This window comes from Aythya marila (assembly GCF_965140915.1).
Source record: "Aythya marila genome assembly, chromosome: 14".
Lineage (NCBI taxonomy): Eukaryota > Metazoa > Chordata > Aves > Anseriformes > Anatidae > Aythya > Aythya marila.
This window is the reverse complement of record NC_139055.1, coordinates 5769391-5783012: the sequence shown is the minus strand read 5'-3', so window position 1 is coordinate 5783012 and position 13622 is coordinate 5769391. Positions and strand designations below refer to the sequence as shown.

The 13622-nt window shown below is 46.8% G+C and overlaps 1 protein-coding gene across 1 annotated transcript in view; it reads right to left on the bottom strand.

Annotated features, from left to right (window-relative positions):
- Nucleotides 1–13622, bottom strand: part of KCNIP1 (potassium voltage-gated channel interacting protein 1) — a gene marked incomplete at its 5' end in the record, with an annotated part of 372336 nt that overhangs the window by 316808 nt on the left and 41906 nt on the right. The gene's annotated exons all lie outside the window — the stretch shown is intronic.

The window sequence follows — 13622 nt, the reverse complement described above, 5'->3', positions numbered from 1 at the left end:
AATTCAGAGGCTAACCTAGCTTCAGGTATTAAAAGCTGCATATTTTGCAGTTCCAGATCAGTGAGCAACATCCTGGCTACAAGAAACTGCGCAGAATTTTCCTCTTTAAGATGTTTTTGGTTTGAAACGCCTTGCCAGAGAGGCTGTAACAAGATCCCCAAGATTTGAGAAAGCAAACAATTTTTGCATCTCCTTTGTGTGCCCCAGCCTTCTGTCGGTCTCCGACAGCAGTGGTGGGTATGCCTGTGGGAGGTGTGCCCAGGTTGAAGAACTGCTCAGCCAGGTAGCGGAGCTCCGGGAGGAGGTGAACAGGCTCAGGAGCATCAGGGAATCAGAGATGGAAATTGACTGGTGGAGGTGCGCTCTACCCTCTCTGAGGCAGGCTCACGAGCCTGCCACAGCACAGGCGTCTCCTGTTATGCAGAAGACGGAGGTTCCCTCCTCCTGCCAGGCAGCGGGAGGAGACCTAGATCAAGGGGGGTAATGGAGGCAGGTGCCTATTCGGGGTGGTAGGCGAGCCCTCTCTCTGCCCACCTCACCTTCTCATCTACCCTTAAATAATCGATATGAAGGACTAGAACAAGACAATCTGAATGACAAAGTAGATAAAAACCCGTCCCAGTTGGAGGGGGTGCCTAAGACAAGGCGACCTACACATCGCATTGCCACATCATCCTTCAAAAAAGAAAGAAGGGCTACTGTTATGGGGGGCTCCCTTCTGAAAGGGACAGAGGGACCGATATGCTGACCGGACCCAACCCGCAGAGAAGTCTGTTGCCTCCCTGGGGCTCGGGTGAGAGACTTTGCCAAGAAAGTCAAGCGCCTGGTATGGCCCACTGACTACTACCCGCTACTGGTCTTTCAGGCTGGTAGCGATGAAGTAGCAACGAGAAGTCCGAAGGCGATCAAAAGAGACTTTAGGGATTTGGGGCGACTACTTAGAGGATCAGGGGCGCAGGTTGTGTTTGCCTCTGTCCTTCTGATAGGGGGGATCGAAGCTGAAAGGCGTGCTGTTCACATAAACTCGTGGCTTCGAGACTGGTGTGACCGGCAGAACTTTGGGTTCTTTGATCACGGGAAGGTCTGTGCTACACTGGGCCTGATGGCACCGGATGGGATGCGCCTCTCTCGGAGAGGGGTAAGGATCTTTGGTCAGGAGTTGGAAGGGCTGATAGATAGGGCTTTAAACTAGAGTCGAAGGGGGAAGGGGCTAAAACCAGGCACGCCGGTGAAGACCTAAGGGATGGTACGCTAGAATCAGAGGGGCTGTGTGCCAGTGAGGTCCTTCAGTCAGCTCCACAAGGTGCTGAGTGTAAGGAGACGCACCTGAAGTGCTTCTACACAAACGCACGCAGTATGAGGAATAAAATGGATGAGCTAGAAGTCCTGGCCCAGTCCCGCAACTACGACATCATCGGCATAAGCGAAACCTGGTGGGATGAGTCCTGTGACTGGGGTGTTGCGATAGATGGTTACAGGCTCTTCAGGAGGGACAGGCAGGGTAGGAGAGGTGGTGGGGTGGCGATGTATGTGAAGCAGGGGCTGGACTGTGTGGAACTTCAGGTCGGCAATGGCAAAGTTGAGAGCCTCTGGGTAAGGATCAAGGGATGAACGAATAAAGGGGATGTCGTTGTGGGAGTCTATTACAGACCGCCTGGCCAGGACGATAGCGCCGATAAATTATTCTTTACAGAACTAAGAGAGGCCTCGAGATTAACTCCCCTTGTCCTTATGGGGGATTTCAACTTGCCAGACGTTAACTGGGAGTGCCACACGGCTGACACGAGCAAGTCCAGGAGGTTCATGAAGCACCTAGATGATAACTTCTTGGTGCAGGTGCTAACGGAGCCAACTAGGAAAGGAGCCCTCCTAGATCTGTTGCTAGAAAACAGAGAGGGTCTGGTGGAAGATGTGGTGATTGGTGGCCGCCTTGGTCATAGCGACCATGAAGTGGTTGAGTTCAAAATTTACAGTGACAGAAGGAAAAGTGCCACCAAAACCTCATCCCTAGATATGGGGAAAGCGGACTTCAGGCTGCTCAGGGAACTAGTCAGCAAGGTCCCCTGGGAAACTGCTCTTGAAGGCCTCGATGTCCACCAGTGCTGGTCATTCTTTAAGCGATGCCTCCTAGAAGCACAAGATAAGGCAATTCCTAAATATCGCAAGTCAGGCAGGCGGGGCAGGAGGCCAGCGTGGCTGACCAGGAACATTCTAATGGAGATTAGGCGGAAACAGAGAGTGTTTCGCTACTGGAAGGAGGGCCAGGTGTCATGGAAAGAATACAGGGATGCTGTTCGTGTTTGTAGGGAGAAAGTTCGTGTGGCCAAAGCACACCTAGAGCTGAAGCTGGCTGTGTCTGTGAGAGAAAATAAAAAGGGTTTTTTTAGATATGTGAATGGAAAAAGGAGAACTAAAGAATACATAGGGCCGCTCCTTGATAGGGAAGGTCTCCTCACAGACAATGACGTAGGCAAAGCAGAGACGCTTAACACCTTCTTTGCCTCTGTCTTCAATGCCGATGATGGGCTTCGGGACCCAGGGTGCCCTGAGCTGGAGGACCGGGACGGTGGGGATGACAAGCTCCCAACTGACCCTGAACGTGTGCAGGATTTGCTACTCCACCTGGATCCCTACAAGTCCATGGGTCCGGATGGGATTCATCCCCGGGTGCTGAAAGAGCTGGCAGACGTCATCGCAGAACCTCTCTCAATTATTTTTCAATGATCCTGGGAATTTGGAGAGGTCCCGGTAGACTGGAAGCTGGCAAATGTTGTGCCGATTTTCAAGAAGGGTCAGAAAGAAGACCCTAGCAATTACAGGCCTGTCAGTCTCACGTCAGTGCCTGGTAAAATCATGGAGAAGATGGTTCTCGAACTTATTGAGGCGCACCTGGGGGACAAAGCAGTCATTGGTCCCAGCCAGCATGGGTTTGTGAAGGGTAGGTCCTGCCTAACTAACCTGATTTCCTTTTATGATAAGATCACCCGTATGGTGGACCAAGGGAAACCAGCTGCTGTGATTTTTTTGGACTTCAGCAAGGCTTTTGACACGGTTTCCCATAGGATCCTACTGGACAAAATGTCCACCATACAGCTAAATAAAAACATAATACGATGAGTGAGCAATTGGCTAACGGGCAGGGCCCAAAGGGTTATGGTAAATGGGGCTGCGTCAGGCTGGCGGGCGGTCACCAGTGGGGTCCCTCAAGGCTCCATTTTAGGGCCGCTACTTTTCAATATTTTTATAAATGATCTGGATGTAGGAATAGAGGGTATTTTGAGCAAGTTTGCTGATGACACCAAACTTGGAGGAGTTGTGGACTCGAATGAGGGTGGAAAGGCCTTGCACAGGGATCTGGATAGGTTGGAGAGCTGGGCGATCACCAACCGCATGAAGTTCAATAAGAGCAAGTGCTGGGTCCTGCACCTGGGACGGGGAAACCCTGGCTGCACGTACAGACTGGGCGATGAGACGCTGGAGAGCAGCCTAGAAGAGAGGGATCTGGGGGTCGTGGTTGACAGCAAGTTGAATATGAGCCAGCAGTGTGCCCTGGCAGCCAGGAGGGCCAACCGTGTCCTGGGGTGCATCAAGCACGGCATCGCTAGTAGGTCAAGGGAGGTGATTGTCCCGCTCTACTCTGCGCTGGTGCGGCCTCACCTCGAGTACTGTGTGCAGTTCTGGGCACCACAGTATAAAAAGGACATGAAACTGTTGGAGAGTGTCCAGAGGAGGGCTACGAAGATGGTGAAAGGCCTGGAGGGGAAGACGTACGAAGAACGGCTGAGGTCACTGGGCCTGTTCAGCCTGGAGAAGAGGAGGCTGAGGGGAGACCTCATCACAGTCTACAACTTCCTCGTAAGGGGGTGTCGAGAGGCAGGAGACCTTTTCTCCATTAACACCAGTGACAGGACCCGCGGGAACGGGGTTAAGCTGAGGCAGGGGAAATTTAGGCTTGACATCAGGAGGGGGTTCTTCACAGAGAGGGTGGTTGCACACTGGAACAGGCTCCCCAGGGAAGTGGTCACTGCACCGAGCCTGTCTGAATTTAAGAAGAGATTGGACTGTGAACTTAGTCACATGGTCTGAACTTTTGGGTAGACCTGTGCGGTGTCAAGAGTTGGACTTGATGATCCTTAAGGGTCCCTTCCAACTCAGGATATTCTATGATTCTATGAAATGACCAGGTGCTTTCACAGAATAACTCAGATCCTTACTTATATCTACACCGAATACAAATTGTCACATAAAAGTCCGAATTGTGGGGATTAAAGAAGTAAGAATTTCACACAAATGTTACATTGCTTAGGGAAGTGCAGTCTCCAAACAATATGCCAAAGAATGTCTCCCATGTGGGAACATGAGTAGTGTAATATGAAGAAAACCAAGAACAAAACAGAATAAACTAATGTGAGATCTGCAGAGTGCAGCAGGTGCTTACACATCTAAGACTGATTTTGTGTCATTGGTATCCATTAGAAAGAGGCACGGTGCTCTGTGCGGAGGATGTGTTACCAGAAAACAATCCCCAGCAGCGCGAAGAAGTGTTTGCTGACTTCAGAAGAGGAAGAAAAAAATGCAAGAGAAGGGGAGGCAAGGGGAAAGGAAGAAAACAATGCCAACGGAAACAACGCTAAGCTCTCTCCCTTCATTCTGATGGAAAAGGTAGCTGCAATACCAGGCAGTAATTCTGATTAATATTAAAAGTGCAACTTTCACGAACAAGCTCCTTGAGCTTAATTGACAGGCAAATTCATCTTAGGAATAAAAAGGTCTATACATCACTTCCTGAAAACTGCTGAAATTTGAAGTCAGCTTCCTCAAATTACCATCAGTTAGTGACCATAAATAATTAAATAGTGAAACAAATTGTGGGCCAAGTCTCCGCAGACTCCATTTTGCACTGAAGGACCAAAGATCTTTAAAACCAATTTAATGTAAAGAACTTCAGAGTCCCCTTTTTCCTTCAGTTCTGAAGAGAGCAATGGCAGAGAATAAGAACTGTATGCATGCTCATCTGCTGCATTTCAGCAACAAGGAGTTTCACAAGTACAGGTTTCAGAAGTACAGCTGCTCTGCGCTGAGGCTGATAACTTAAGCACAACAAATGGGTTAAAAACATAATCGTGAAAAAGTGTTCCCAGTTTTGTGGAGCTGTTTCATGGATCCTGCTCCATCCTAAAGGCTCTTTCTAACCACTGCCACCATCTCAGAAGAACCCAGAAGAGAAACTTTTGCTGACCGCAGCCCGTGTAGGCAGCCCTTTCTGTGCTGGAGGCCAGGAGGAACAGCAGCTACCGCCCCAACGAGTGCTATCGGCCCCACCGCCTAAACCGCACCAGGTCACGGAGGCAAGCCAAGGCTCTGAGCAGCCTCCAGCAGGATCGCACCACCTCTAGCTCATTAGACATTCCTCAAGCATTTGAGAGCCTGGGACAAATGCAATTTTTGTTATATAAGGGTTTCTGGGGAATTTTCCCTGCCAGCACAACTTCATAGCTTAGCATCCTCAGCACAAAAAGTCACAGCTACCGATTAATCCTGTTCACTGCAAATCATATTTATACAACATTTACACCATCTTCCCTTCCTCCCAATCAACGTATTTACAAAAGGAAAGTAAGGAGATATCTGTACTATGCTAGAACTCGTACAGCTACAGCCAAACCAATCCATCCTCTTGTACACTCTCTTCTGTAACATCCTTTATGCAATAAGTTTTCAAAGCTTAACGAATACTTTTATTTAAAAAAATAAATAAATACAAGCACCATGGACTCTGATCTTCTGCAGTGCAAGCTGTCAACAAGTACCTGGAATCCTTCACCGCTGGTAAATCCTCCCTTTCAGCTGAGGACCAGCGCTGCTAATCCCTGACATCAAGGCAATGCGTTCACCCCAGTGATGGGAGCCAACCAGCTTTAAAGACCCCATAACCAACTCAAGTGGTCGTGACAGTAATTTATAATCCTAGTGGCACAGATTCATTTAGCAGCCCAGGTGGCAAGGGGCAAAGAACAATTTCTGTTTTTTTTGTTTGGTTGATTGTTTTCCCCATATTTAAACCTATTTTTAAGGGACAGCAAATATCAGTGTAATACAGATAAGATACCTGAAGTGTTGGCTGTGTTCACAGAAACATACTGTGCTTCCCAAATCCAAAAGGCTCTGTGCTGCTTTAAATACAAAATACCAAATATAGGCAGATATCCTAATTTTCCTATAGTGGTTGTCAGAGTCTGCGTTCCTCATCCTACCTTACTTTTTAAGATACTTATGATGTGCCCTTCTTAATCATTGATAAAATACCATCAACAAAAGAAGTTATTTTGGCCCAGTAAATTTCAACCTGCAAGTCCAGAATATGCCTACAAAACAGGAGGAATTCAAAACTGGGGTCACCGTTTCTCAGGGAAGAATTTGAAACAGCAAGCGTGGAAAAAAAAAGATTTTCATAAAGTAGTATTTTGTAACTTGCACTTTGGAAACAAACACACAGAGTGCTCACAAAACTCAGATTTCTGTCCTAAATAGGTTCTAAACAGGCAGCTTTACTACTTCCTCAAAAATAAAACATATCTTTTAAGCAGACAGTGTAAATCTCAAAATTGGTTAGGATCTGCTGCTAGCAGACATCTGTACAAGAAACCAGTCCCATTCACTGTAAACAAAGATTTTATCTCCAGTTAATCACAGGTTATCCCGAAACTGGGTTCCCTCATCCAGCTAAGGGTACCTGGCATTAGCTGTGCTTCTCCTGCTGTTATGGAGGCCCCATGGGTAACAGACAGACTTCCCAGCAGCTTACTTAGCAGGCAGTGTGCTTTGCAATTGAAGCAATTAATGAGAGAAGCCAAATTCAAAAGGTTCAACAAATCAAGGCAGTTCCTGATTTCACACTGCTGCCCCCATTCCAGACTCCAAATAAACACCAGAGGCCCACCATGGCCCAGGAGGTTTAGCTCTGTGGCACCGCGGAGGCAGAGGAGGATCAGGTACGTGCGCTAAGCCCTGGACCAGATGGAGTGATGGATGACAAAGAAGTTTTTAAGTATTTCAGCTCCTTATCTACCTCTTTGCAGTATACTGGGGAATAAAAATTAAACAAGCATCCATTTCCAAAAGCTGTTCACAGGCTTAGAGATAAGCAAAGCTCAGTGAGGGGTGTGATCTGAACACGTACTTATGGAAACATCGGCTTTCAACAGTGTCTTATGACAAATTTTGGTTCCTGTTACTAATCTTCCTAGCCAGATATCATCCCCACAGAGTCCCGATTACTGCGCTCCACAGCTGTCACAGGCATGAAAAAGGAAGCACGAATACCGTTGTTCATTTCTTCTGATCTTCCTTATCATCCTCTATTTCCCCCTCTAAGTAAACTCTTTTCTCACAATTTCTCTTCTTTCCTGTTGTTCGTTTTCCATTGGTCTTCTTTCTGTTCCTTGGTAGAACAGACAGTGGTTGTAATGACATAGCAGAAAAATACTTGCATCAAAAACATGCTTCGGCCATTCCAGCCCCCCTATAGCAACAAGCTTGAGCAGTTACATTCATCATGGCAAGTGTTCATCCACCCTCACAGATAAGTGCTTCAAAACAATCTGACTATCATTAGAGACACCACAGTCCACAAAGAAAGGAAAAAACAAAGCCCCCAAAGCTGGCTGCCAGCAGAAGACAGCAACCATGTGCCCTGGTTTGAAGCCTGTTGTCATCAGAGAGGGGAGGCAGTGGCAGCAGCACTATTCCAGTGTGGAAGCCATCCTTCACCTCGGGTTTAGATTCTGCAGACTAATGCTCTTTGGGTTTAAGACATTTGGTATTAGAGCAAGGCATCGCAGCACATTTACTTGGAAGCCTTCACACAAGACCACCGGCAGGCTCAGAGGACTTAGCACACACCAGCGACATCTCAGGCCTGCCCCAGAGCCATCACGTCTTTTACAACTTGAGCACGTGTATTTTTTTGTTGAGCTCCTATGCTAAATGAAAGACCATCTTCCACATGCTGATATCATTTGTCTACAAAGGGTGTTGCTTCTCAAAATTCTCTAGGCCATATTACTCTGTGCCCAAAGCACCAATTCTCGCTGTCTCTCACAAGCCTGTTTCTAGTGTTTTCAGCATCCCCCTACAATGCTGCATGAAGCAGTGGGTGCTGGAGATCCCACGCTGTTTTCAGTCAAGCTAATTTCAAGAAACATCACAAGCTTTGGCCTGTTTTCACTTGGGCTGCTGCCGCCAGGAAAAGCATCACTCTTTCCTCCACCTCTCCTTCCCTTTTTAAGGACTGACCACTCTTCAGAACTGCAGCAAAAGGACAGCAGTTTGAAGGCATTACCGGGTCACATGGGCAAGGCCTGGAGGTGATAAAGCAGGTCAGGAAAGGCCAGCCAGCTGGCAGTAAACAGCAGCCTGGGCTCCTGAGGTGGAAAGTGGGGGAAGGCTCTGCCAGAGGGACTCGGAAGACTGACTGGAGTCTTAGAAGCAAGTCCAAAAGGCTCAGTGTGAATCTCCAGAAGGCTGCAATGTAAAAAACATGAGAGAAGACTACAGGAAGCCAGGATTTTTAGTGCAAAGCACACCACCTGCTTTGCCCCACAGATATGTCTGGCAGAGACCTCTCTTTGAGCTTGTAAGCCTAGTATCAGTGAATTTAAAGCTGAAGCAGTTAACTGCATCTGTCTGCTTGCCAATGCTTTGAAGAAGCCTTACTTTGTACACGCAAAGAGAAAAATAGGAGGAATTAGAAAACGCTCCTCTTGCAGAGCACCTGCTGTGGGTACCCACTATTTTCTCAGCACCCGCGCTCTAAGCAGAACATGAGGGGACTGCAAGGGGCTCTGATGCATCCCATGGTGACAACGCAGGCCAACAAGGCAGTACGTCAGGACAGCAGGATGCTGCACAATCACGAGGCCTTGGCATGCACCGGGTTCTGGTGCCATCTCGTCTCCCGAACACCAACCCAAGGAGCACAGCCAGAGTCCGGCTTTCTAACAGTTTGCATACATTTGCTTTTGGCCCATGAAAGAAAGCCGCAGGGCATCATATGAGAAACTCATGCCATTTTCTTATTTTAGGCATCAAAGAGGTCTCGCCAGGTGAACAACATGCAGACAGGTGCTGCAGGTTCTGAACTACGAGCACACGACATGGCTACAGATTGTATCTGTCTTTTTATCCAAGTTTCAATTATATTCATTTATGGATCATTTTGCCATCTTGCACTTGGCTCTAAAATCCTACAAGAAGTTTGCAAACCCTGCAAAAATCCTGCTGAAAGTCTCTCGCCTGCTCCCAAGGATAGACACCTGCCAGTATGCACAGACTTCGAAGAGGTTTTGGCTAGCATGTAGTTATTTCCAAAATATTTTACTGAAGAAACTGTGGAGATGTTCCCATATGCAGCTGTTACCCTGGCATAATTACCTTTGCAGAAATCTGATCTTGTAAATTCAACTGCGAGATGTAAACCACTTGATGTAAAGGGCACCTTACACACGCAGCTGTTTAGCATGTGGCAAAAAGGACAGGCAGCCCCAGGAAGCTCCCGCTGCTTCCTGCACCTACCGTGTCAGCACTAGCAATCCATACGTAAGCTTTTTGGAGAGCATCAGCACCACAGGCAGTGTGGGGGAAATAACTTGAAAACATTATTGGTTCTCATTTCCATAACGAGCCTGATTAGCCTCCAACAATTTATGCAGTAATACCCGATGATGATTTTCAGTACAAGAACTTCATTATCGCCCACAGAAAAACAGACAGCAGCCTTCTTTTATCTTGTCAGGGGGAACTTGGGCACTGGGGCCAAATTCTAGCCATGTATATAGAGTACCTCATGGTACACCAGATGCACTTGGACTGTCCCCTCCCATTCACTACTCTGTGAGCTTCTCTGTCGGTCCGAAAGTTACCCGTACTCAGCCGGAGAAAAGACACTGCAGACACTGATCTCCTGGAGCACTGGCTTGGTTCCCCCAGTTCCTCTTAGCCACTTTTCAGCAAACCAGGCACTGCAAGAAATATTGCAGCTACAGATTCTCCTTTTTGTCAGAATCCCGCTTTAGCTGATCACACCAAGTTTCAGATAACCCCACTGAAGGTGTGCACAGGCTGTCAGCACAACTCCTGCTGCCACTGAAGTCGAGTTGGAAAGTTCAAGTTGGTTGAGTCCAGGGAGACAGCATTCTGCTTCACACGTAGTGTTCATCCTCCCTTATAGATGAATGCTTAAAAACTATCTAACTATCACTGGGGACACCACCATCCACCAAAATAAAAATCAGGAGCACTGTTTTTTATTTTATTTTTATTATAATCAGGAGCCGGTTCCAAGCCTACCACAGCAGCGTTCCGATTTCACTTGCATCCCTCATGAACCCTGCAGTGTCCCTTAACTGGTCACACACAAAGTTCAGGCAGCAGTTTTCACCCTTCAGCCTGAAAAGCTGCTCTTTCAGTTGAAAATTGAATGAGAAAAGCAACAGACTGAAAGAACCTGAGGGAGATAAAATAATTTCGCTTAGAACAAAGAAATCCAAGGGGAATGCAGAACTGCTGAGCAAGTACAAAGGAGATAACAGAGATTAAACCTCACCACTGTTTGTGCCCTAAAGTAGCGAGCCATAGCATTTCATCAAGAAGCTTTCGAATCCTGTAAGATGTTTCAGAAATTCTCAGTAAAGCGCATAGCACTGTTAATGAAGCTCACTAATGAAGGGCTAGGGTTTATAAGCTCAGTTTCCACCCTAAATGAGACCAGTGGAAATTTAACATAAAGTCTTGTGTTTTCCTAAGTCACTGCTAGGCTCCACTGATAATTAGCCATGTACAAACACTTGATAATTTCACGTGCAGGCTGAACTAATATGTTTGATTTGGATTTATTTCCCAAGCTCAAATAAAAAAGATATTTTTCTTAATTCAAAGCAAAGTTTTGGACAGAGGCATTGTGGGTTCACCTCCCAAATCCACACGCATCCTCCTCTTCCCTTCACTTTTACAACATGACAGACAAGCACCTCTGAATTTCTCACTCATGCCGAAGCTTTTCTACTTCACACACAAATAAACCCATGAGAGAAAAAATCTCTCTCTCAGGAAAGAGGCAAGTATCTGTATTGTGAGCCCAGATCATTGCTTTGGGGCTGGGGATGGCCAGTTTCTAGTCCCGTCTCAAAGGCATCTCTACTTTATATAACTAAAAAGCTCCCCTAGGACACTGGAAGGGGTAAGATATTCCAGCAGATTTGATAGCACAAAGCCAAGGGAAGTGTTATGAAGTTTTGGTTCCAATGTCTTCTAGCAAATCAGAGCTCTTCCCCAATTACAGTGCCATAGGATCCAAAAGAGGCTGAGAAGACCAAGAGTAAATTTTTAGCATTCAGCTCCTTTGCTCTGCAGGCAAAAGGAAATTCAGACTATCGGGATCCAATTCTTCAAGTATTTATTTTTAATGCAACAAACATCTCACTCTGGACAGGTCTCTGCTCAGCTGCAAAGGTTCCCTCCTGCAAGCTGCTGTTGTGAGCAAATGGATCTGTAAAAGGAGGCTACAAACTGTGAGCGTCAGCACTTGCTGCACTTCAGATCAGGGGGAAAAAAATCAACCTGGATTTACTGGAATAGAAGGAGTGTCCTTATTGTAGTCACGTTTGCATTCATGGTTAAGAATGATAGATCAGAGAGAAGAAATCCCACCGGGCCCTGGGTCAGACATCTTTCTCAGAGAGGCTTGTTGAACATGGCCAGCCCCCCAGCTGCCCCCTGGAGAGCAGAACAGCCCTTCCTGAAGGAAAGAATGTGCCAAAATATTTTGGCTGTGACCGTTCAGTAATTCTCTCATTTTAAAATCAAGCAGAAAGCCAAATCATACCTCCTAAATGGAGCACTCATTCCTTCCCCTCCTAGCAAAGCCTCCCGGTGTTGCAGAACCTTCTCCTGTACAAGTGCCAGTTCCTGCGGATAGCAGGATGCACAAACATCAATGTCTGTGGATGATCACAGGTTTCGGTCTTGGTTCATCACCCTTTCCTTCTTGCAGCAGTGCAAGGTCAGCAGCAATAACACAGAAACCAAGGAACTAGAAACCAGAAGTAATAGCCACATGGTCCAGGGGAGTTCAAGTAAGGAAAGCTGACCATTACAGAGTAAGGTCTGGCGGTTTCTTCTCTCTGCAAAGCTAATCTCTGCTACTTCCTCTAGCAGCGACATTGGTATCCTCGTCTTTGAAGTGTGACAAACTCAGACCAAGGTGATTATTAAAATTAAACCCAACGTCAATCGATTTTCTCTACATTTACATATAATCGTTGACAGGAGAAGCAATTTTCCCACTGAAGCACCTTTTTATTGGTGAAAAAGAAGCCAATGTATTCTAACTGAACCTGGGCAACCTAAATCAAGCCTGTGCTGGTATATACTCAAACCTCCCTTCTAGGGAGGAGCTGGGTAAGACCTCCAGGTGTCAGCTGCTTGTGTACAAATACAGCTTATTTATATCTTTCCAGTAGAATACACATCCTAAGGGCCAACAATATTTTTTCTTTTTTTTTGTTTTTTTTTGTTTTTTTTTTTTTTAGGTTTTCTTCCACTTTTCTGTTTGGGAAACCTAGATATGCACACACAACTCTGCTGGGCTCTCTGTAGCAGAGTGTGAGAGTGTTAGGTATTTCCATCAGCTCACTTTTCCCTTGTCCGAGATGCAAACACGTCCCTGTGGCACCAGAGCTACTTGTGTTGCCAGTTTCATGCCACCAGGACGCCACAGTACCAAGATGCTGCTCCAACAGAAACAGCCCTGCAGCACAAGTGTGGGCCGAAACGGCCCTGAAGTGACCAAGCAGCACAGCAGCTTTCCTCTTTGCCTTCCCCAAATACATGCTCCTCTTGCCCAGTGTCAGGGCCTTAAGACTTGATAACTTCAGTTTTTAGTTATCAATTTAAAAAAAAAAAAAAAAAAGGAATGACATTGTACTAGATTCATAAAGACCAAGATTGCAGAATAAAAAGACTTCCAACCCAGTAGTGTGACCAGCAGAAAAAGGTGGGGAAGGTGGGAAATAACCTCACTTTCTGCCTCTGTTCTGTCCAGACAGGACGTTAGGGCTTCTGATGCTTGAAAAAAAGACCATTTCCCATCAATTCTCCCCCCCAAATTCCTGCCACTTATCCCTCCAGCTCTCCCTTCCTGTACTCCACACCCAGCAGCTGAGGCTTTTATTTCCACGTGGCCCAGCAAGCTTCAGCCAGTGCAGCTGCCAAGCCCCACACGGCTCTGTGCCCCCCAGCTGCCACCCCACGCAGGCACCCTGCAGCTGGCAGCCAGCAGCCTGCCCACCTCCTCCCATGCACAGGCAAACCCGACGGCCTCTGCCTCTCGGCGAGGCTGTAATCACTGCAGATGTAGTTCCACAAGCCCGCAGTGTGTCTGCAGTTAGCTTCTAGGGGCAACGGTACTTGGAAATAGATTAAAATTCCCCAGGTATAGGAAAAACTAAAAGTAATTGTGTTACTTTCATGAAAAGTGTACAGCAAAGCACATAAAACGCCTAGATATTGGGACTGTGCTCCAACAGAAAATTTAACTGCTTTAGGGAACACAAGATCAATGCTAT